Raw genomic sequence first — 23,230 nt, 5'->3', positions numbered from 1 at the left:
TTAAATATTACTTTCAAAATTTGTTCAAAGACTTTGCATACAATTGAGGTCAGACTAACAGACCTGTAGTTTTCTGGATCACTTCTTTTCCCTTTCTTAAAAATAGGAACTATATTCGCAATTCTCCAATCATAGAGTAAGACCCCCGAGTTTACAGATTTATTAAAAATCTTTGCTGTTGAGCTTGCAATTTCATGTGCCAGTTCCTTTAATATTCTTGGATGGACTATTTCGAGGGGCCCGGATAATCTCCCATTAAACTGTTTGAGTTTGGTTTCTACCTCAGATGTAGTAATTTCTACATCCATAACCTCATTCCCATTAGCCACTCTGCAACTACCCCCAATTTATTAGCCTCATTAAAAGCTGAGGCAAAGTATTTGTTTAGGCGTTGGGCCATGCCTAGATTATATTTAATCTCCATCCTCATCCTCCACCTCATCCTCTTTCCTTGTTTTCTTTTTATTTATATGGCTATCGAACCTTTTACTATTGACTTTAATTCCCTTTACAAGGTCCCTCTCTGCTTAGCTTTTGGCAGTTCTCACATTATCCTTATGTTTTTTGACCTCCAAGAGAGAGCTTTCCTTGCTGCTCCATACCATCCTCCATCCCTTGTAGGCTTTCTGCTTTCTCTTAATCACCTGTTTGAGATGCTTGCTCTTCCAGTTTGGTCTGCAAACCTTTCCTATGAATTTTTCCGTTTGCTTGGGATGCAGGCTTCAGCTAGTTTCTGCAACTTTGACTTAAAGTAATTCCAAGCCTCCTCCAAATTCAAATCCTTGAGTTCTTTGGTCCAGTCCACTTACCTAATTTTTTTAAGTTTGCCCTGTTGAAATCAAGGACCCTAGTTGCAGATCTATTTTTGTTTATCCTTCCATTTAGTTTAGTTGTGGTAGTGCCGAATAGCCCCAGTCATGGACCAGGACCCTGTCCTGCTCGGTGCTGTACAAACAGTGTATTTAGGCTTTATTTGGAAATTCAACGCTTGCAAGGGAAAAGACCACTTTCCTGTAGGAGAGCAGAACACAGATCATAAGTAGCTTTCTTGGCTGTTGATGGTAACTGTAGCTAGAATAGTGTGGTATTTTTTTGTTTTGTTCCCCCCCCCCCACCAGTAGTTGATGGGATTCTTTCCTTATGACACTTTGACCAAATATTCTAGCTACCTAAATCCCTCCTTTTCGTAAGCAGTGCAGATGTGCCTTGCCCTACCTTGTCTCGTTTGCTGAGGCACAGACCATTTCTAACAGGAAGTGGACATAATTATTCTACTTTATAAGTGTACAAGTAGAAATACCCATCCCAAGACCTGAATTAAATTCAGAATTCAGTTAATCGGTGTCACAATACAACATCTTTATATCAATCACACATGATACCGGATAAGAGGAAAAACATATATCTGTAAAAATTGAAGTCTTTGCTATTTATTTCTTTCCACACCCAGAGAAAATATTACTTTTAGTATTGGGGGACTGAAAGAGTGCTGGGTCCTAGTGCCTAGAACCAGATCCTAGTTCTTTTGAAATGTATTTTGTCACATCCCTGCCACACAGTGACAGGAGTCTTTGGAGTAATTCTAGCTGACCCAGGCAGAATTCCCCAGGGTTCTAGGGGAGCACATACTGGAGCAAAACCTCTGACACCCTTTGAAAGCATGTGTGCTTCAGGGCAGTTCTGGTGGGAAAGTTGAAGGGGGTAGGACATGGCTTCATCCTGCCCACCACGTCTGTCTTGATACGTGCACCCTCTTTACCCTTTCCTCATCCTCACACATCCCAGTTGGGCACTATGCAATGCCAGCCACTAACGCAGATATATGCTAGCAAGAAACTGCACTTAATAATCGGGAAGCTGCATTCCATACCACCTTCTGTTCCTGACTGGCCTTAAGGTATGACTCCATTTAGAATGCATTGCAGTAATCACATCTTGAGATGTTACCAAACTAATCTAATTTACTGCATCTGAAATAACCGGTTGCACTCTTCTCAACTGTAGATGGAAACCATAAAATTATATATAAGAAAATATATGGAATGATACTGGTTGATATTAGGCAAACTTGATAGGCTACATTGACACCTTTCTGCAGGACATTCATTTGTTTTTAAGGTTTCCCTTATACAGCTGCCATTATTTGAAACCATGGAATATCTTTTATAGAGCACAGTCTAATTGTGTCATGTTTAAGGTTTCAAATGTAAATATTTAATGTTGTGGAAGACTAAACTGTAGGTTCCAGATGTGATCTAATTCTGTGTGAAAAGGGATTTAAAGCCAATGATCCCTTACTAGCTGTGAGTCAGCCACCCCATCTCTTTTATGTTCTTCTGTAATCCTGGTGAGGAATTTCAGAATTTACTTCCAACTTGATTTGCTTTCTGTTCTTTTTCACTTTTGCTGGCAGCTTTCCTGGGCTGTGTATCAAATTGTACCTCACTGAGGTTCCTCAACAACTTATGTGTAAAGCTGCTTGATTGTGACATCCCCTGGGCCTCAGAGTTTTTTGACTTGAGAGAATGTGCTTGTGCTCTGTGAATACGGAGCCACTGAGGAACCTCTGGCCGAGATGTATAGAGGCCTTTGATTTAGTTTAAAAATGGTGCATAGAAAGTCATTAGTCTGTCTCTGCTCTTGCTACCCTTTCACTGTCATTTGCTTTCGAAATTGGAATGATGAGGCAATCTTGACACAATCAAATTGTGACCCTCTCATCCAACCCAGTTACAACAAACACATAATTGAACTGCATGCAACCAGCAGCTTTTTTCACAATACAACCATGTGTGTCAGCCATTTTCCACATCTACCTTACTGTCTAACTGTTGGTGTATTCTGAGAAAACTGGGCACGTATGGGATACCTGCATGACAAGCACACAAAGCAGCACTGGCAGGACATGGGGAAATGTACTCTGGGATTTCACAAAGAACTTGAAGGAAGGAGGATTGAGAAACTAGATATACAGCCATAGTTCAGGGGTTTTGTCTAAGGAGCAAAATAAGTGTTCTGACCTGATTACAGGAAGATAACCATATGACAGGCTGGGTCACTAGCAACTAATATTGTGTGCTGCGAGTACCATGTTTAGAGCCAACCACGTGTCTCGATGGTTACAAATTTAATTAAAAGTGTAGACACCGCCTAAAATGACTGTTAGCATCACAGCATCACAGAACCTAGCAGCAGTACATGTAGATGAAAATGATAGACCTCTCACTCTAATTTTTATTTTAGAAAAGTTGGAGTCTCTAGTAGTAGAAGACGGAATGTAGCTTTGTTTGTTCAAATGATGAAACCGAAATCTCAAATACAGGTCAAGTAAATTAAAAAAAAAAAAACTATTTTTTTAATCTCCACTTCCTATCTCTTCCTCTGCCTTCATGTCTAATACTTGTTTAGCTGTTTTATATAAGTAATTCTAATTGATTCCGTAGCCCATAAATGTTAGAGATATGTTGCCAAATTTTACAGAGATACTCCCTCAAAAAACTAAACAGACCCTCATCAGCTCTATGCTCTCTTCTTGCAGCAAAAATATCTCTTTAACTCCACACACTTTCCTGTTCCCACAAATATATCCATTAGTCCTCCTATTTCCACACTTAGCCCAGCACTTCCTGACCCACATTACTTTTCTCTTCCCAGTGTGACTCCCGTACATGGCAGCTGTTCCTCACAGCAGGAGTGGTGTTGGAAGGAGAATGTCCTGAATCTTGTGGTGGCAGGCAAGTTATCCCGAGACCTTTGCAACCATCACTGCAAATCGGAGGCCCTAGGATGACCTACCTGCCACCACTTGTTTTACATAACACTTATTTTGCTCTCCATGCCTGAATGTTGGTGCCTTCTGTTGGTTGGCAGGTTCTGGTGATGCCTTCTGTTTTGCTCTCCATGCCTTCTGTTGGCAGGTTGGATTGTTCGTTTGGAAACATGTAGCCTTGAGGTGGACAGCCTTCCCTTGATGATGAAAGGAATGGGAAGATTGGATGGGGAGTAGGGAATAGTGGAGGGGGGATCCAGGTTTTTTTCCTGATGCCACCTATTCAGGCTTCAAACTTGGGCTGAGCCAACAGGCACTGGAAAGGAGAGGAGCAGACTGCATGACCTCTCACTCAGTCTGACATCAGCAGCTTGGCTCCACATCTCCCCTTCTCCTCCTCTGGTGTTACTGAATTGGGTGTGGGAACTACCTGGCAAATCCCCAGAGTAAAGCCTAGAGACAGTGGTGAAGGATACACATGCAGAGTTCCTTTTGCATTAGTGGTCATGATCATGAAAATGGTGGCAGCATGGCAGCTCCGCTTGTGAGCCAGCTCAAGCCCAGACTCGGAGAGAGCTTAACAGTTTTTAACGAGCAGAATCAGCAGTCAGTTCTGAATGGGCCTGCCAAATGACATTATAATCCTTAGACATTTCTCTCTCTAAATGTAACTGATTCCTGTCCATAGTTATTACATTGCTATGCAAAGGGCTTACTAAATGATTTTTGAGGAGAGTTAGCAAGATCCTTTGGAATGCATTCCAAATTTAAGTGACTTACTGTAGATAGCACTGGTAGCACTGCCCATTATTAAGGTTGCCTGATGCTCCCCATTAGAAGACCCTGTTTTCTGTTCCTTGTATATTTACCAGATTTTAACCATTTGAGATGACATTTTCTCTGTTGGGTATCTGCTACATGCTGATTTATTTTAGAAAGTTTCAGCTAAAACGTTCCAGCCATTTCTGAGAACAAGGCAAGGGGAAAATAGTGTTTTGCCAATTTTTAATTTTTCTTTGAAAAGCTCTCATATCCCCCTGTTTGGGAGCAGGGACTTGAAATTTGGCAGAGTGTTGGTGTTTGTGTGAGAGAAGTGCCATTTGTCCATGTGAATTTGGCCAAGTTACTAGTCTTTTTTTTTTTTTAAATCAGGTTTGCATATGTTTAGCCTGAGGTTTCTTCAATTTTAACAGCTAAAATCTCCAAAGAGTCTGCCCTTGCTGCCCCCTCTGCTGGCACCCATGCAGTATGGAGGAGGAAGCCATAGGATTGGAATGCAAAGGAAACAAAATACAGACATGAGAAGGGAAAGAAACAAGGCAGATTGACTTAAGTCAGTGATTTTTAAATCGGATTTTAATTGTGACTTAAAAAATTGATTTTAATCGTGTTTTTCATTTGTACTTTTTAGTTATTTTCCAAAAGAAAGGTTGATTCAGATTGGTAACTATATAACATGCTGATTTAAATGTAAAATTTGATGCTTCTATTTGCTGACCATGAGGATACACATTTATTTAAGCAACTGAATAGCTTAACATTTATTCAATTCTTATATTTTGCATATTGTTTTTATTTTAGAAAATGGCGAATAATGTGTTTCTTATTTACTAAATTGTTTTGTGATTTGTGTCAAGCTCTGTTTGAATGGAAGTTCAAAATCAATAAAATTTGCACAAAAACAGCATTTTAATTTTTTATGAAATAACTACCTTAAATATGCTGAAAACATATGAAAGTTTATCAAAACTTGTTTTGCATTTATAACTGATTTATTAAAGGAAAAAGCATTATATGTAGTTAGTGAGCTGAATTTATTTTTTCTAGTCAAAATGGCCTTTAATAATTTAGAACTCATAGATGCACAACACTTGTAAGGAAGCAGGGCTCTCAACCTAGGTTGAATTCATAGATTGGAATACGAAAACAAGGTTTTTTGCTTTTTCAGCTTCCACTTGGTTTGTTAACTTTGAACGCACTAGTTATTAAACTGAACTAGTTGAATAAACTGAAATGAGAGGGGGAAAAGGTTACTGCTGTCAAAAGCTGGTTTAGTACTTCAACAAACTCTGGTTCCAGTGATATCCACCAGTCTAGTGATTCGACTTTCTTTGAAACTTGGCAGCAAATGTGTATTGCTTGACATTTTTTGTATTTAATGTAAATGGTTTTAATCGATTATGATAAATTTTGGCCTTGGCGTAAGTTGTCAATTGAAAATTAAATTTTCAATATTTTTAGAAGGCAAAAAACTAAACTTTTAGTTAAGGTAAATTTTAAAAAATCCAATTATGTTTGGGGTTTTTGTTTTGTTTAGATCATTGATTTTTATCTTCCCTGGAAAGGAACAGATTGGGACAGGAGTCTGATGAGATTAGGACTCTAGGGGGAAGAGAAACTGTGCCTGGGAGTTGGAGTATGAGACAGAGATGGACTGGGAAAGGGCCCTAGGAGCCAGAGTGTGAGGGCAGGCTGGGACCAGTTTGGTGGGGAGGCTGATGCTGGGAGCTGGGGGGAAAGGGAGGGAAGTGGGGACTGGTTGGGTAAGGAGACAAGGACTGGGAGCTGTGTGGGGGAGGGGAGGGGAGGAGGGAACATGGGTATTGGGAGCCAGTTAGCTGGTGTGTGAAATCACTGAAATTAGATGTGGTGCAAGGGTATCAGGTTTCAGAGGGGTAGCCATGTTAGTCTGTATCAGTAAAAACAAAGAGGAGTCCTTGTGGCACCTTAGACACTCACAAATTTATTTGGGCATAAGCTTTTGTGGGCTATAACTCATTTCATCAGATGAATGGAGTGGAAAATACAGTAAGCAGGTATAAATATACAACACATGAAAAGATGGGAGTTGCCTTACCAAGTGTGTGTGGCGGGGGGAGGGGGGTAGAGTCGCACCTTTTTGTCAACTGTTGGGAATGGGCCACATCCACCTTGATTGAATTGGTCTCATTAGCACTGACCACCAACTTGGTAAGGCAACTCCCATCTTATTTCTTTTTACAGCCTGGACCCCCATTTCAGTCTGGACTCACCCCTGCCTTTCCCTTCAGGTTAGCCCCTTTGACCCTTCAGGTTCTTTCAGCAGTCCTTCTTCTTGGGTGGGCAAAGGAGGAGAGTCCCATTTGCCTTCCTCCCCACTCTTAAAAAAAGATGTACATAAGGTGGGAATCCTTCATTTCCCAAACATGACCCCCTCTCCCTTCCCTTTTAGTGGAAAGATACAAGAAGTCCCAAGATAATATTTAGTATCAAGTGACAAGACCACCTGACCTAGTAGAGTCAGTTATATCCCAGGACGCCTTCCAGAAGGGGGAGAGATTAGTATCTTCACAGTCGTCTTGTCAGGTTTCAGAGTAGCAGCCATGCTGGTCTGTATCCACAAAATGAAAAGGAGGACTTGTGGCACCTTAGAGACTAACAAATTTATTTGAGCGTAAGCTTTCATGAGCTACAGCTCACTTCATCTAAGCTGCTACTAGACCTCTTGAGGTCCCTTCCAGTTCTATGATTCTATAAAAAGTAGCACTAGAAACCAAAACTCCTTCGTCTCATGAGTACCAGCCTTGAACCCTGCTATATACCACTATAAACTTTAAATTGTGCCCCCTTACTATCAGCAGGTACTAGTCTCCTATGGTTTCCAGCTATCTTACTCAACAAAGGGGGTTAATTACTCTTTCCATTTAAAAATAAGTGTGTTTAGCACACCCATGGGTATTACCCTCGTCTGTGATAGACGGCACCACTAACACCTTTCAGCATAACAGCGTAAAGTCAGCATGGAGAAATATTGTCCTTCAGTGGTTGCAGTGCAAATAGCAACTTTCCTGGTTTGACTACAGCATGCATTAACTCAGGACATGGCCATGGAGGTGGTAATGTCATCTGGCTCCCCCTCTGCATCTTTTTGAGATGGAACATCTTTTAGATTTGGGATCAAGTCCCTGCAGCGTGATAAGCTATCACTGGATCCCAGCAGTAAAGGGGAGGGAGATGGTGATGAATTCTTGTTCCTTCTTAATGGTCCATCAAGTCTGATGACCTGTCCTGTGGTGGGTGTCTTCCCAATACACACCCTATTGTAATTGTTACAACGTCCACATTCCGAACTTTAGATACAGAAATGATACATGCATACAAATTGGATAATCACATTCAGTAAATCCTAATCTTTCCAATGATATCTTACATGAGCCATCTTGCATAAAGTACATCTCAGTTATGTCATATCCATATCATAAGTGTATTTCTATAAAGAATATGGAGTGTAACGTCACAGGGAGATGTGGAAAATGTGTATGAGGAGTTGAGTGGAGATTGGGACTTGGACCGCAAGCCTGGATGGGGCTACTAGGACTGGCTGGGCAAGGAGATTAGAACTGGGATGACAAGTCTGAGGAGTGGAGACTGGGACAAAGAGCCAAAGGTGGGGAAGAGCCTGGACAGGAATAGGGATAGGGGCAAGATGAAGGGGATGCAGTAAAGGGGTCAGTCTTGGGGCAAATGGGCAGAAGATCTGTGCCCTCTAGAGCCCTTTCAGCTCCAGTGCCTGGAATGGAACTAAAGATTCTTGAGTCTCACCATTCCTCTGCTGTCAACTCACAAAAAATTACATTAAACGTTAAGGCTGTGAAGTCAAGCATTCCAAAGTTAGGAAGCCAGAATTAAGAATGCCTATAGTTTTTGTGTATGTCATTTTGTATAAAGTGTGGTGTGTGGTGGCGGGGTTATCATCATTTCCCCTCCTTCTCCCCCAGTCCCTGTAACACGAGCAGGACCAAACTGCTTATTCCTCTCAATCCTAGCAATCACTTTACGCTTAAGGGCTAGAATCTTGTTTTTAAACAAAAGCGGATCACCTTTTTCATAAGACAAGTAAGCCAGCTCTATGAACAAGGGGTGTGCATAAGCCTCTTCTGTCTCATCGGTACTAAATCTATCTTTCCTCCACGTGTAAAGTGACTTTATTCACACACTGGTTCCTGTTCGTGAAACTGTGACTTTTTATATTTAGAATGCTGCTATCTTCGGTTCCCTTTCTGCCATGTCTGTCCATGGCTTATTGAACTCATGCCAAGATACACTTGTTCTACATATGCTAATTTTAAAGTTACATGTAAGCTTCAACCTAACTTTTCTTTTGAAATATTGTTGATCTTTCTTGTTCTCTGGAGTCCTTAGGTGCCATCACAAAGGAATGAATAACAATACTTACGTATTTCTACATTGAAAACTGGAAATCACTGCATTTTAACAAATAGTTCCAGCAATAGAATAGTTGAGATAACTAATTAAAACATATATAAACAATTGATCCAATAAAACTTGACATAGAGAGAAGCATTTATCCACTACCTTTTCAAAAATGTCAGTGAAAGTAAGTGTGTGCGTGTGTGAGAGAGATATTAGGAGCTATAGAGGAAAAGATTTTACTTGGTGACTGGTTGATGTCTTTCTACATGGTGAATATAATAGTCCCCGGACTGTAGAATGAAATGAATAGACTTCTAGGCATTCTAAAAATCAAAATCCTTGCCCTAAAGGATAACTTTACACCTTTTTCAACCTTCTTTTAATTATAACAGCAAAATAAAGAAGTGGTGCTGTCAGTGATAATTCAGTGGACACTTATTTCCATTTAGCACTGAAAAGCAAATACTTTTCAAGCTGAAATGTAATAAAATGTGTTACCTGGAAAAGTGCATTCATGACACGTTCACCTGTGCAACTGTTACAGGAATAATTTATTAATGGTCTGGATTATGGTATTCACTCCAGTGCAGACACATGATTGGTTTTAGCTGCACAGATGTTTTGTTAACTATGAAGCACGTTGAAAGTTAATTGTGTGGTACATGTAAAGCATGAAAGTAAGGAGTATGTTATAAAATGAACAAAAACATACATTACAATATAACATGGATCTGTTGTGTGTTCCCTCTCTTCTCCCATTTGATAACTTGAGAGCCTGTGACCTGATTGGCCTTAGACTTGATTGCAATGCATGCTGTTAATTTTATCTGATTAGTTCTCAGTTGTAACAAATATAGTGCTCAAAAGTGGTAACAAGATGCAGGAGTGAGGAACTGTTGCTCCTTGTTTGTACAGTTATAAAATTTGTCAGGGCCACTGTCCTATTTAGGCAGAACCTCGTATTGGGGGTGGGTGGAGCCAGACAGACCATAGGCTGAATTCCTCTTGAGCGCTCTCCTGTATGCACTTCACTTCCCAGGTTGCATCAATCCTGTTCTATGAGTCAGTGTGGAGGGATTAGTGGGGACCATGGCCCTGCCTCCTTACAAGTGTTGTGCATCTGTCGGGAAGCAGGAAGGGAACAGCCTCCCTGGGCTCACAAACTGCAGTTATGCTAAGCCCTTGTGCAGGTTGCACCCTGGGTGGCGGCAGGGGAAGGAAGGATGCACTTTTCACTCTTCTCCCTACCTCCTGTTCACCCAGGTAAGGGCCAGCCACAGTCAGGCCCTCACTGAGGGCAGAAAATAAGACATACTCCTATTTAGAGTGTTTCAAGATAGCATGTAGATGTGAAATGGATTAGCTTGTTGTAAAGCTTTTCATGTTGACAGAGATAATACAGGCATAAAAGAAAGAGGAAAGATACAGTGGTTGTGTTATGGTCTGGTCTGTTTCTATTCACATAACATTCATTTAAATTCACATTATATTTTCCTGACTTACTCATCTCCTTTGAGTCCCAGAGCTATTTTAATTGAATTTACTTGTTCTGTTTACTCGGGAGCCGAGAGCTTTACTGAGTAGACACAGTACCAATGTAACAGCAAGGCAGACTAGATTACTAAATTTCTGGTGTTAAAAGCAGCTGAGCTTTATGTAGCGCTTGGAGTGGGGGAGGGGAGAGAATATAATGGGCCCAATTTTGAGAATTGTACACAAATATATGCACATGAAATTGTGCACCTAACTGGCATGTGAAATCCCCTGCAACTGCGCGCCTACACTGGGGATTTACACATGCAAATAGCATGTTATCAACCTAACTGGCCTTTACTTGCATGCATACCACTATGCACATGCAGTACTTGCATGTATTAAGCACATAATTTCACTGGTTTGCATGCAGTAACTACGTGTGCATATTTTTCACATACTGAACAGCTTTGATTTAATTTTAAAATTGCATTTTACATATAACATGTATGTTATGTATGTCATGAAGTTCATTCCAAATTTATATTAATCATTACTTCACAACATGGTCATTTCTATTTGTATGCTCTTTTCATTTATTTGAAAAAATAAAGATGGTTGTTTAAAAACTGTTCAGCGACCAATGTTAGTATGGCTAACAGATGGGCTAGTGGACAGATTGGAGGTACAGAGGATAAAAGCATAAAAATAAGTGCAGTTTATTCCATGGTATGTTGTGTGTTTTTACATACACAGATGTACAGTTGTTAAAATGCTTTCATTTTTGGAATTTGTATGTGGCGTTCATATTCCTACTACATGTAGACTTGTTGGATTAAATACTGACCTGATTTGTATCCGGGGAAATCCTGGATCTATTGACGTCTCTGATGAAACTCCTATTAACTTAAATGAGGACAGGATTTCACCTGTTGACTTTTCAGGATTTGACCTGTTCCACTGTGGGAGGAAGGGTTTTGTTTGCTCATGTAAAGTTAGTGGGTATCAAATATTAGACATCACTCTGATTGCTGACACAAGTTAGATTATCCAGAATTCCCACTGACTTCATTAGACTTTGATTAGGCTCTTGTTGAGCAAGAAATGGCAAAATAAGATCTTCAAAAACAAGATTAGAACCTCTCTGCTGTTCAGAAATGTGGGTTTGGGTTTTTTTTTTCTTGTGAAGAATTCTGTTTCAAGATAAAAATATCTTGATTAGTGCTAGCAATCAAGATGTACTAAATATTTGATACAAGAGTTTTAAATAAGCAAAACAAGATGCTTGCTTGCATTTTATGTAACTTGCTTTAGCTCCTGATGTTATAGACGGGCTTGAAGGATTTTTATTGGTAAATGGCCAGTTTCACTGTACACCCTAAATTGGAAGAATATTTCCATCAATGTTATTGAATTTTATAGATGAGTATAGAGAGAGAAAAATTACTTCCTGAGTACTTACTAAAGTTTAAGGATATTTACTTTGTATATTTTGGCATGTGATGTTGACAGTTTGTGTGTTAACATTTAAAGCTTTAACTTAGTCTCGTTTTCATTCATTAAATCATTCTCTGACTCTTCTTCTCTTCTCCCCCAACCCCATCATTTCCAGCACCTGGGAAAATTTAAATCAATAAAAAATGCTTAAAATAGTGATATCTATTGAAACTATAAAAAAAATCAAATTCTGCCCAGCCTATTATTGAGAACAAGATTATTAATATAGTGAAATACCTGTTAAATTTGGTAATTATTAATTCCTGCCTCATTGGAATATTCATTGGAAAAGTTGTTTGGAGAACAACTGCTTGCTTGCATAGCTGCTTCTTTTCACCATGCTCTGCTGTAGCCAGCAGTCCTTCATTTTTATGCTCTCTCTCTGAATACTAAATTAGCAAGACCATTTTAAGTTGAAGTGAAAGGGTGATGAACAATTTTATATAAACTCATATTAGTCCCTTGTTTATAGCTGTTGGTTCCAGTTCTCAGAAGCTGTAACAAGGGATTATTAAATAACAGTTAAAGATAAAAGGGATTACAAAAAGTTTGTTCATCTCAAGGGGATGTTGAAACAGAATTTGAGGATAATAATTTTTTTTTCTACCGAATGCATCCGATGAAGTGAGCTGTAGCTCACGAAAGCTTATGCTCAAATAAATTTGTTAATCTCTAAGGTGCCACAAGTACTCCTTTTCTTTTTTGCAAATACAGACTAACACGGCTGCTACTCTGAAATAAATATTTTGTAGTACTGAAACAGATACTATAGCTTTATGGAAACTATTCAGATTACTGTTGAAACTGGTACCCCCAAAATTGGGCTTTAAATGGGTTCACAGCAAGTGAACTATTTAGCCATATATTTACATTTTCTACTCATTATTAGGCTGATACCATTTCTACTGTAGTCAGTGAAAGTCTTTCCAAGATAAGCTCTCCTCAAAAATCAAATGGGGTGGAGACATACATTGTATTCAAATAAATGGACAAGTTCTCAGTGCAAACGATGAACATCAGAGGACAAAATAGAATTTTTCAAACTTAAAGTATTATTTACCACTTATTTTGTCGTAGTGCCTAAAGTCCAACCAGGTCAGGGCCCCTTTGTGCTTGACACACTACAAGCATGTATAAAGTGACAGTTCCTGCCCCAAAGAGCTTGGATAAGCGCAGTTCCAATAAATTAGCTTAACATGACTGTGTATATATGCAATTACTTTGCCCTATTGGGAAGTCAAGATTTATAAAATACAGGGTTATTACATGAACTTAAATTTAAAAAAATAGTTATTGTTTCTAGATTAACATACTGTATCATCCAACATGATTCATCCCCCACTTCTTCTTTTCATCCTGAATTTGTTTTTCTTTTGCTGGCAGTTCTTCTTCTTGTACTGTTTCCGCCCAGTAGGACAGATGAGGAACTCCCTCCAAGAGTTGGTAATTGCCGTTCTCTGGATCAGTCAGACAGAGAGTCCTGTAGAAGTGCAGCTTTACTATCAACTATTTCACACATGCAGCTTCTTGTGGTCTGGATTTTGGACTCTCAAGACATTTCAAATTGAGATTTTTATATTCTGCAGCACAAAGCTGTCATTAATCAAGTTTACTGATCTTATTCTACCTCTCACTTTAATCAACCACTCACTCCTTTCCATTTCTACAGCGCCCTTACACAAGCCTTTCAAAGTGCTTTACAACAGTCATATAATCCAGAAATGTAAAAAACTAAATCAAATAACTAGGTTGAAAAGGAGGATAGAGAAGGATTTAAAGGAAGTGCATTGAGTGGGTGTCTGATAAATAGGCTTCATAAGGTAAATACACAAGACCCAAAGGACAGGAACCATATCCACAGTATAGGCAAAGTCTTAAAAAGTGAAGAGAGTGCCCTGATAAGCATGGGCCAAACCATTGGGACTTGAGGGGTTTAGATCCTAAAAGATTAGAAGATAACATACTGCACTGTCGTATAATAGTAGTATTTTTCTGCTAACTGCTGTGCTCTGGGAGAGTCTATGAAGTTCTTTTGAATATGGGAATTGTATGACGAATATTCTCTAACCCAGCAAGTATGCTGGCTGATAAATTCTGCACTAGCTCTAGAAATGTCATAAAACTGCAAAATAAGAATTCTATTGGTCTAGTCTAATGGAAACTGAGATATGAATTAACATTTCAGGAAATCACTACCGGGAACACAAATTTTAGCTTTAAATGGGTTTGAGGATGTAACTGAATAAAATAATCTTGTGGATGATATTGGCTTTAAAAGAGAGCTCAAATCACACAAATTCCAAGATCCTAAAAATTGTTAGAAGAATGAACAAGGTAGTCCAGCACCAAAGGAAGCTATTAGTTTTAATCTGTGCAGGTAGGAAATTTTTTTCACTCTTTTGTGTTTTTTAAGATTAAAAACATTTTGAGGACATCTAAGATGGATATCAGATTGTTGTATAAGAATGTTAAACCTTTCACTCAGATTGCAGAAACTGGAGAGAATATTTTATCCCACTCAAATGGCATATTTTTGTTTTAGTTCTAAGAAATTATTTTCCAGACTGCGCCATTGCTATTCTTGCATGATACTAGTAATACATTTTTTTTTACTGATCAACTGAAAGACCAATTTTTGAGATTTGCTTTAAAATACATAAGGATTGCCTTCCAACTTGCCTTTTCTTTCTGGATGACTTTAGCAATCTTTGAAGGAGAACCTGGTATGTGACCTCACAGCTGGATGTGGAAACCTGATCTGGAGCTCTTGCTAGCACAAGACTCCATATCCCCTCTTCATTCAGTTGGAGCTACAGTTCAGGTTTCCTCATGCATCAGTACTGTCACATTTCAGGTCCTTCAGTTTACCAGGATCTTCGAGGAAAAAGAGATGACTGGTCCTGGTATTCCTAATGCAAAACAGGGGAGAAAACTCCTTGACAACATCTTCTATACCACAAAAATGTCTTACACTAAATATTTAAACATATACAACATAGTGTAAAGGAAAAAGTATTCAGTCTATTTACTAAGCTATAAGAAGATATAAAAATCATTTTCGTAAAGGTATTTTTCTGAGGAACAGATACCCCCTTCACTACAAAAACACACACGGAAAAGAATAACTATTCTTTAAGCTGAGATTTGTGCAATAGTTATTCAGTTGTACCTGCATTGTTAGATCACCGCGGTTAGCTTCCAGCTCTCCTGCTGCCATCAGTGATCTTTCCAGATACTCCATAGCTAAGGCTACTTAAAGTTGAATCAGATAACCACATTGGCTTTTGTTATTTCTCTGTTGGCTTCTATCTATGCCGTAGGGGAAATATGCCACTTAGGGCAGCTGTTTCACAGCCACTTCCTTCCTATGACGCCTTTTTCCATGCAGGTTTTCTGCGAATGGGGAAACAGCACCTTGGCAGTGTCTGATGGGATAACTCTGATAGTTGCCTTTCCCCTCAGCATGGGTCATCTATGGCTCCTTCTACAACTTTGTCATGCAGGATATAGGGGAGCACAGGGGGTCTTATTCTGAAAGCTATTTTCTTAATCCTAGATCATGTATTTCGCTCATCTGTGTCCCTGTTTCATTTCTGTCACTTAGCATAATTCTTAAAACTATGGATTAGGTTCTGCCTGGAAAGATACAAAGAGAAAATAACAGCAAAACCCCAAAAGTGCATTTGGAACCGAAGATGAAATGGTATTTTGTTGTCAGCCAGGTGAATTGAATGAGTGTATTTTCTAGTAAATATAGACAAAATGAATTCAGGGAATTGAAATTCTGATAGTCTAATGTTCAGCACTGAGATCTATCACAAAAAATAAGTTTGACTTTGTAATGCCATATCATACCATACCTTCCCTGTGAGGAAAACACATTTGTGGCTATCATGTCAGGTCATTTCTGCAGTTCATGTTCTCTTAGCAGGATACCAAAGGTTTGAAATAAAAAGCATCTTTCACACGTTTACCACAGTTTTCCTTTTCTGTATTTGGAACTTGAATAGTTAATTAAATTGTTGTGAACTCTAGTTTCCTTTGTAGTACACTGACATTCTGTTGACACTTCACTACAAGAGACTGCAGCAATTGCTTGTTTCCTCTAAGGACTTGTCTACACTGGCACTTTACAGCGCTGCAACTTTCTTGCTCAGGGGGGAACACCCCCCTCAGCACTGCAAGTTTCAGCGCTGTAACATGCCAGTATAGACAGTGAACCAGCGCTGGGAGGTGGAGGTGGGGTCTTTTGCTGTGCCCTGACTACACAAGCCATGTTAAAGCACTGCTGCGGCTGCCGTGGCAGCACTTGAATGTTGCCAGCGTAGACAAGCCGTAAGAAACTTCATGGGTCCTTCCTGACAGCAAGAGAATCTGCTAAGTGCAATCACTTGATAAATGCTCAGTCTGAGGAGACAATGGTCTTGTCTGTCCTCCCTAATAAAACCATTTGGGGGAATTTGATTACAGCACTGTTTGTAATGCAAAACACTGTTAAAAGCAAGATTCCATTTTGCAATATACACAGGATCTAACTCTGATTTTAAAAATGTTAGTTTTCAAAATCATGGACTTCTGGCACTGCAGTAATTAGGAGTAGCTCCACAGAAGTCAGTGGATTCATACCTGTGCAAAAAGTAGCTCAAATAAGAGGGAAATCTGTTTGCATCTGTCCTCACCCAAACTCAATACTCTGTCCACATACAGTATGAATATCTTTTGTTCATAAGCTTTTTATCAGAAATTAACGCTTTCTAATTACATGTGTGATCCCAATTTAGCGAGGCACTTAAGCATATGTTTAAACTTTAAGCATATGTAATCCCGTTGACTAAATTACGCATGTGCTTATGCGTCTTGATGGATTAAGACCTATGTCTGCAATATTGTGAGACAGGGAGTGTAAAGGCAATACATGCTACTCTCCATTTAAATGTCCAGCGGTACAGCTAGAAAGATAGAATGCACATTGCAAATTAGTGGTGTTTAGATTCTGATTTCAGCCTAACGAGCTTCAAGCACGGAAAGTTATTTTCTTTATAGTCATTGGAATCTTGTTAATTTTATTTCCCTGTTAAAAAGGGACATAAAGTGCAGACAATATTTGAGATTTTGGTCATCTGTTGCAAATGTTAGGAGACCATATTCTTGAGAGGCCTTCTGTAGTTCAAGTTTGCCTAACGTTTCCTAGCATTAGGCAGCTTGTGACTTTTTTGACAGATGAGGCACAAATCACAAAATAGCTATTTCACCCCTGCCTACTGTATAATTTAAAAGTTTACCTTGTTTATACTGAAGCAGCTCCAGGTGGGCCTGGGAGCTGCAGCCGCCATTGCAAGCCAGGCTGGCATCAAGTGCAAAGCATGAGGGAGTCTAAGGAAGGGACTGGGAAAGTTCAGGGTGCAGCCCCAACCTCACCCTCTGTAAACTTCTTGCAGCCTGGGCTTAATTGCTACAATCTTGTTGTGGCCTTAGCAAGCAGTGGTTATCACAGCTATTCCCTGATAAAGAGACTCCTGGGTTGGTAAATTGCCATGATAACAAGGCAGCTTCCTGAGGCACAATTAGCTGTACCAAGATCTGAGCCTCACACAGCACTACATTTTTCAAACTTCCGGTGCTGAATTTTGCAACTGGAGAGAGTGAGTTTTGACATTCAAATCAAAGCATAGTTTGTCCTTAAGTCTGTGCGTATTTATCAATTAAATAAAGAATACGCAAAATGTATTTTGTAGCTTTGGGGAATTCTTGGTGAGGCTGTGCCTTCCTGGCCTGGGCTGATGAGCAGCCCCTGGTAGAGTGTGTACAGGGCAAGGGAAGACAGAATAAACATAAGAGACAGAGATGCCATTTGGATCCTTAGAGTTTTCAGCTGTTGTTTGGCAACATTGTGTTATATCTGTTACTCTCCAAAATCAGTAAGCCAAGTGTTTAGGTAGAGACTGACCTACACCTGACATTTGATAAGTAAACAAATCATGGTACTGAATTTATCTAGCCTAGTAGTTGGGGAACTGTTCTAAATTAAAATGTTTGCATTATAGGAAGCTGTTCGTCACTGTCATTTAATAGCAAAGCATAAAGAGATTTTTGTTTAGTTTTTAAAGTTTTGAGAGGTTATGGGTGTTGGGACTCAGGTCTTTATAGATAGATAGATAGATAGATAGGACACACAAAATTATTACAATACCTGTAACTAATGAGAACATGACTGTTTGGACTACAGTTTAAGCTTTTGAGGAAGAGGGAGAAGCTTAAAATACTCTGTTCTCTTGGAGTAATGACAAAACCCCTTTAAATATCATGACCATGAATAGGGTTAAGCTCTAGCTGTATTTCAGTTAAAAAAGAACCTGACTGATGCATTGAATCTGTTTTTATTTAGGGCTGTCAAGCAATTAAAAAATTAATTGTGATTAATCATGCGATTAATCACATTTTTAAATAATAATAGAATACCTCTTATTTAAATATTTTTGAATGTTTTCTACATTTTCAAATATTTTGATTTCAATTGACACAGAATACAAACTGTACACTGCTTACTTTATATTGTTTTTATTACAAATATTTGCACTGTAAAAAACAAGAAATAGTACTCATACAAGTACTGTAATGCAATCTCTTTATCATGAAAGTTGAATTTACAAATGTAGAATTATGTAGAGTTATAAAAAATAACTACATTCAAAAATAAAATAATGTAAAACTTTAGAGCCTACAAGTCCACTCAGTCCTACTTCTTGTTCAGCCAATCACTCGAAAACAAGTTTGTTTACATTTGCAGGAAATAATGCTGCCCGCTTCTTGTTTACAGTATCACCTGAAAGTGAGAACAGGCATTCGCATGGCACTGTTATAGCCAGCATCATAAGATATTTACGTGCCAGATGTGCTAAAGATTCATATGTCCCTTCATGCTTCAACCACCATTCCAGAAGACATGCATCCTTTCTGATGATGGGTTCTGCTTGGTAATGATCCAAAGCAGTGTAGACCGATACATGTTCATTTTCATCATCTGAATCCAATGCCACCAGCAGAACAGCAGAAGGTTGATATTATTTTTTTAGTGGTTTGGGTTCTGTAATTTCCGCATCGAAGTGTTGCTCTTTTAAGACTTGTGAAAGCATGCTCCACACCTCATCCCTCTCAGATTTTGGAAGGCACTTCAGATTCTTAAACCTGGGGTCGAGTGGTATAGCTATCTTTCGAAATCTCACATTGGTACCTTCTTTGCATTTTGTCAAATCTGCAGTGATTGTGTTCTTAAATGAACAACATGTGCTGGGTCATCATCCGAGACTGCTATAATATGAAATTTATGGCAGAATGTGGGTAAAACAGAGGAGGAGATAAGGAGTTCAGTCACAAAAATGTAATTAACACATTATTTTTTTAACAAGTGTCATTGGCATGGAAGCATGTTTTCTGGAATGGTGGCCGAAGCATGAAGGGGCATATGAATATTTAGCATCTTTGGCACGTAAATACTTTGCAGTGCTGGCTATAAAAGCGCTATGCGAATGCCTGTTCTCACTTTCAGGTGACGCTGTAAATAAGAAGCAGGCAGCATTATCTCCTGTAAATGTAAAGAAACTTGTTTGTCTTAGCGATTGGCTGAACAAGAAGTAAGACTGAGTGGACTCTAAAGTTTTGTTTGAGTGCAGATTTGTAATAAAAAAAAATCTACATTTTATAAGTTGCACTTTCACGATAAAGAGATTGCACTACAGTACTTGTATGAGGTGAATTGAAAAACTATTTCTTTTGTTTGATTTTTACAGTGCAAATATTTGTAATAAAAATATAAAGTGAGCACTGTACACTTTGTATTATGTTATAATTGAAATTAATATAATTGAAAATGTAGAAAAACAACCAAAATATTTAATAAATTAACAATGCAATTAAAAGTGCAATTAATTACAATTTTTAAAATCTTGATTAATTTTTTTGAGTTAATCGCATGAGTTAACTGCGATTTATCAACAGCCATAGTTTTTATTATTTATTTGTATTGCAGTAGCACCTAGGTGCCTCAGTCCTAGACCAGGACCCCATTGTGCTATCCACTGTACAAACACAGACTGAAAACATGATCCCTGCTCCAGAGATTCCTAACATTCTTCTTGATGAGAAGACTGTTTTTCGGGTGTGCTGCTTTTTCGTATCACACAATCCTAGGATATTGTCATGTATTCTATGAAATGTGATTTAGAGAGTTACACCTGAGCCTTCCTCACCAAACATGAGGATAAATTGTGGGGCGGAAAGTAAATTACCTAAGCTGAGAAGAATGATGTAATTGTTTTGCTGTGTTCCACTTGACTCATTTTTATGTTTGAACTGTTCCTTGCATACCACTTGCATTCCTTCCTGTCAGTCAATGTGAATTTGAAAGAGAAACAAACTACAAATTGAATTGAAGGAATAGTATGAATGTAAGAGACAGTGCTTCTTGAGAGGGACTAAGATGCTACAAACATAACAAACTAGGGCCCAGTGGAACTCCTATTACAGCCACTGGGAGTCTTTCAGTTTGGAGTTGGATTAGATCCTGTGAACCTGATCATGCAAATACTTAGGAATGTAAGTATTGATTTGAGCAGTCCCACTGATATCCAGGGGACTGTTAATATGAATAAAATTACGTGCCTAAGGGCAAGTCTACACTAAAGCACTACATTGGTGCAGCTGTGCTGCTGTAGCGCATCTGGTGAAGATGCACTAGGCTGACGGGAGAGCGCTCTCCTGTTGCCATAATTACTCCACCTCCATGAGAGGTGGAAGCTATGTTGGTGGGGAGAGCGTCTCCTGCCGACATAGCACTGGTGTGGACAGTGTTTAGGTTGATGTAACTTACGTTGCCTGTGGGGGAGGTGTGTCTTTTTCACACCGCTGAGCGATATAAGTTACATTGACTTAAGTGGTAGTATAGACCAGCCCTAAGTTTTTACAGGATTTAAACAAAGACTGAGTATATGAAGCCTACTGTAAACTGCTCACATTGGAGGTGATCATTCATAACTGCCTCTTAGCTCAACATTAGTGTTGATTTAGGACCAAGTGAAGTCCATGGGAGTGTTACTGGCTTGGGCTCACCGGCAGTTTTACCTTGTAGTTAGGTCACTTGCTCCCCACTTGTCCCGCCTCTAGTGTCCAACTGGTAATTACTACCTCTGTGATGGTATGCTTTTTTGTGGGTCACAGCTGGGCCCTCCAGCCAGATCACCAATTTAGTTCTGTACCTCTCTGGGGTAATAGAGTCCCAAGGTATACGTAGGGTTTTACATCCTCCTGATTGCCCTGGTTATTAAAGAGATTAAAGAAGTGAACCAGTAGATAATAGCAACATGTCTAAATAATCTTTCAAATTCTCTCAGTCAGTAAGTTGCTACAGGTATGAAAATGACAAAGGGCAATGCTGAATTAATTACAATAAGTGAATCCTTACTCAGCATTTTAATTGTAATAGCTCTGGGGACAGAGTTCCTGGTTGTTCCCTCAGTAATCTTAAAAGGCTGGTTTTGGCTCTGGGTGGGAAGGCGAGACCAATTTCAGACAATTTTATGTGTCCCTTGTATAACTCCATTGAAGTCAATAAATTTATTTCAGGGGTAAATTTGACCTATTGAATCACTGAAACTGACCTATTTATCCACTGTATGTCATGGGTATGTACGTATGGCATCCCAGAAAGTGGTCTCTTCAGTTAATAATCCACACAGCTTTATTCCCTAGAGGGCATAAGCCTTTTCTGTCAAGATCCAGGGATCAGGGTACAAAAAAGGAAAAATCCCCTTGAAAAGATGTGTGCTTCTGATACCCTTAAAGAGCAGGGAAATAAGTCAATAAAAAGTCAATAAAAAGGAGCACAAAAACAAATTCAATAAATGCAAGATTAACCCTTCTCGGAATTCATTTTCTAATGCCCCCATTGCTGAGAAAAAAAGTTGTATCTGACTCTCTAAAAAGACTGTTGTCACCGATTATTTTTGACTGTTTAAAAGAATAATTAAAACTTTAGGAGATATGAAAACAGGAGGAGCTTCAAACAATCTTGGAAGACTAGAAAGCACTTGAAAGAATGAGCTGTTTATCCCTTTTAATGCAGCTTTCAGAGAGTCAATACACTCTAATGGAACAGCAGCCCAGTAAGGACGTAAGACAAAATATTAGTCATCTATTGGTAATACTGGGCCTTGAAATAGACAGCGGTTGTGGCTGGGTTCCATTTCTTAGCACATCCTGTTTCAATCAATGTGTGAATTACACCATTTGGTGTGTTAGCACTGGGAGACAATAACTATTTAGTTCTATTACCAGTTATTCCATTGACTCATGGCATATAGATCTGTTATATGCCAAGATGAGCCTTGTGAGAAAAGATACAATTAATGGCATAATCTTCATCATAACAGATCTGTTTGTTGTTGTAATTTTGTTTGGCTAACATGGTGTATGTTTTTGAATTCCTTACATTTTGTAGCCATATGTATTGAGGTGCAGTGGGGGGAAACTTGATATCCAGAGTGCATATCTCACCTTGAATTTTACTGTCTTACAATATTTATCATAACTATAATATTAGCTTAATATAGATGTGTAGGTTTTAAATATGCATAGAGAAGGAAAGAAGTATTAGGAGATTCCTTCTAACTTCCAGAAGTCTTACTTTCATTCATTGTCACACAGTGATCACTTTTAATTATTTGAATTTTGTTTCATTGCCATGCAGAAGGCTAAGCTGCAGGAGTCATGAGCAAAAGTTTGCTTTTAATGAACTGAAAGTATGGGAATAAAATTAAAGTGAACCTGAAATAGCCTGACTGTCTAGACCTGTAATGCCAAAGTGGTATTTACTGAAAATGTTACTAATACTCTTAGAGTACTTTCAGTTTTTCTAAGTGCTGTGTCTCGACTAATTAATTGTTTAATGGGAAAATGTACTATTTAAGAAAAAAAAGGTTAAATAGTTACATAACTGTATCAGGGTAAAGAATTGCAAAAGTATTCTTTGTTGTTTGGTTTTGATTGTGACTGTTAGTGCTCCATGAAAGAGAGAGACAATGGCACTGGCGAAAGCCAAACATAGTACATTTGGGTACTACATTGCTGATCCTGAAAACAAGCATGTGCATAACTTTACCATCAGTGCAACGACTCACATCATAAAGTTATGCACAGGCTTAAATATGTGCAGGATAAAGGAGCAACTGTGCAACCTTCTTTGCACAGGTTTGTCATGATTACGAATGGACTTCTAAGCATGGATCTCCTTTTGAGCGGAAATGT

At 38.8% G+C, this 23,230-nt stretch overlaps 1 protein-coding gene across 9 annotated transcripts in view; it reads left to right on the top strand.

Annotated features, from left to right (window-relative positions):
- Positions 1 to 23,230, top strand: part of EPB41L3 (erythrocyte membrane protein band 4.1 like 3) — a 192,086-nt gene that overhangs the window by 37,620 nt on the left and 131,236 nt on the right. Inside the window, exon 1 of one of the 9 annotated variants that reach the window (XM_043508061.1) lies at positions 17,465 to 17,574. The exons of 7 other annotated variants lie outside the window; for them this stretch is intronic. The gene's annotated coding sequence lies outside the window, so the exon portion shown is untranslated. Of the gene's footprint in view, positions 1 to 17,464; positions 17,575 to 23,230 lie in introns of those variants that run through there. One more of the 9 variants, XM_043508063.1, reaches the window with a different exon arrangement.

This window comes from Dermochelys coriacea, chromosome 2 (assembly GCF_009764565.3).
Source record: "Dermochelys coriacea isolate rDerCor1 chromosome 2, rDerCor1.pri.v4, whole genome shotgun sequence".
Classification (NCBI taxonomy): domain Eukaryota; kingdom Metazoa; phylum Chordata; order Testudines; family Dermochelyidae; genus Dermochelys; species Dermochelys coriacea.
The sequence above is the reverse complement of the archived record's forward strand: the minus strand, read 5'-3'. Positions and strand labels throughout refer to the sequence as shown.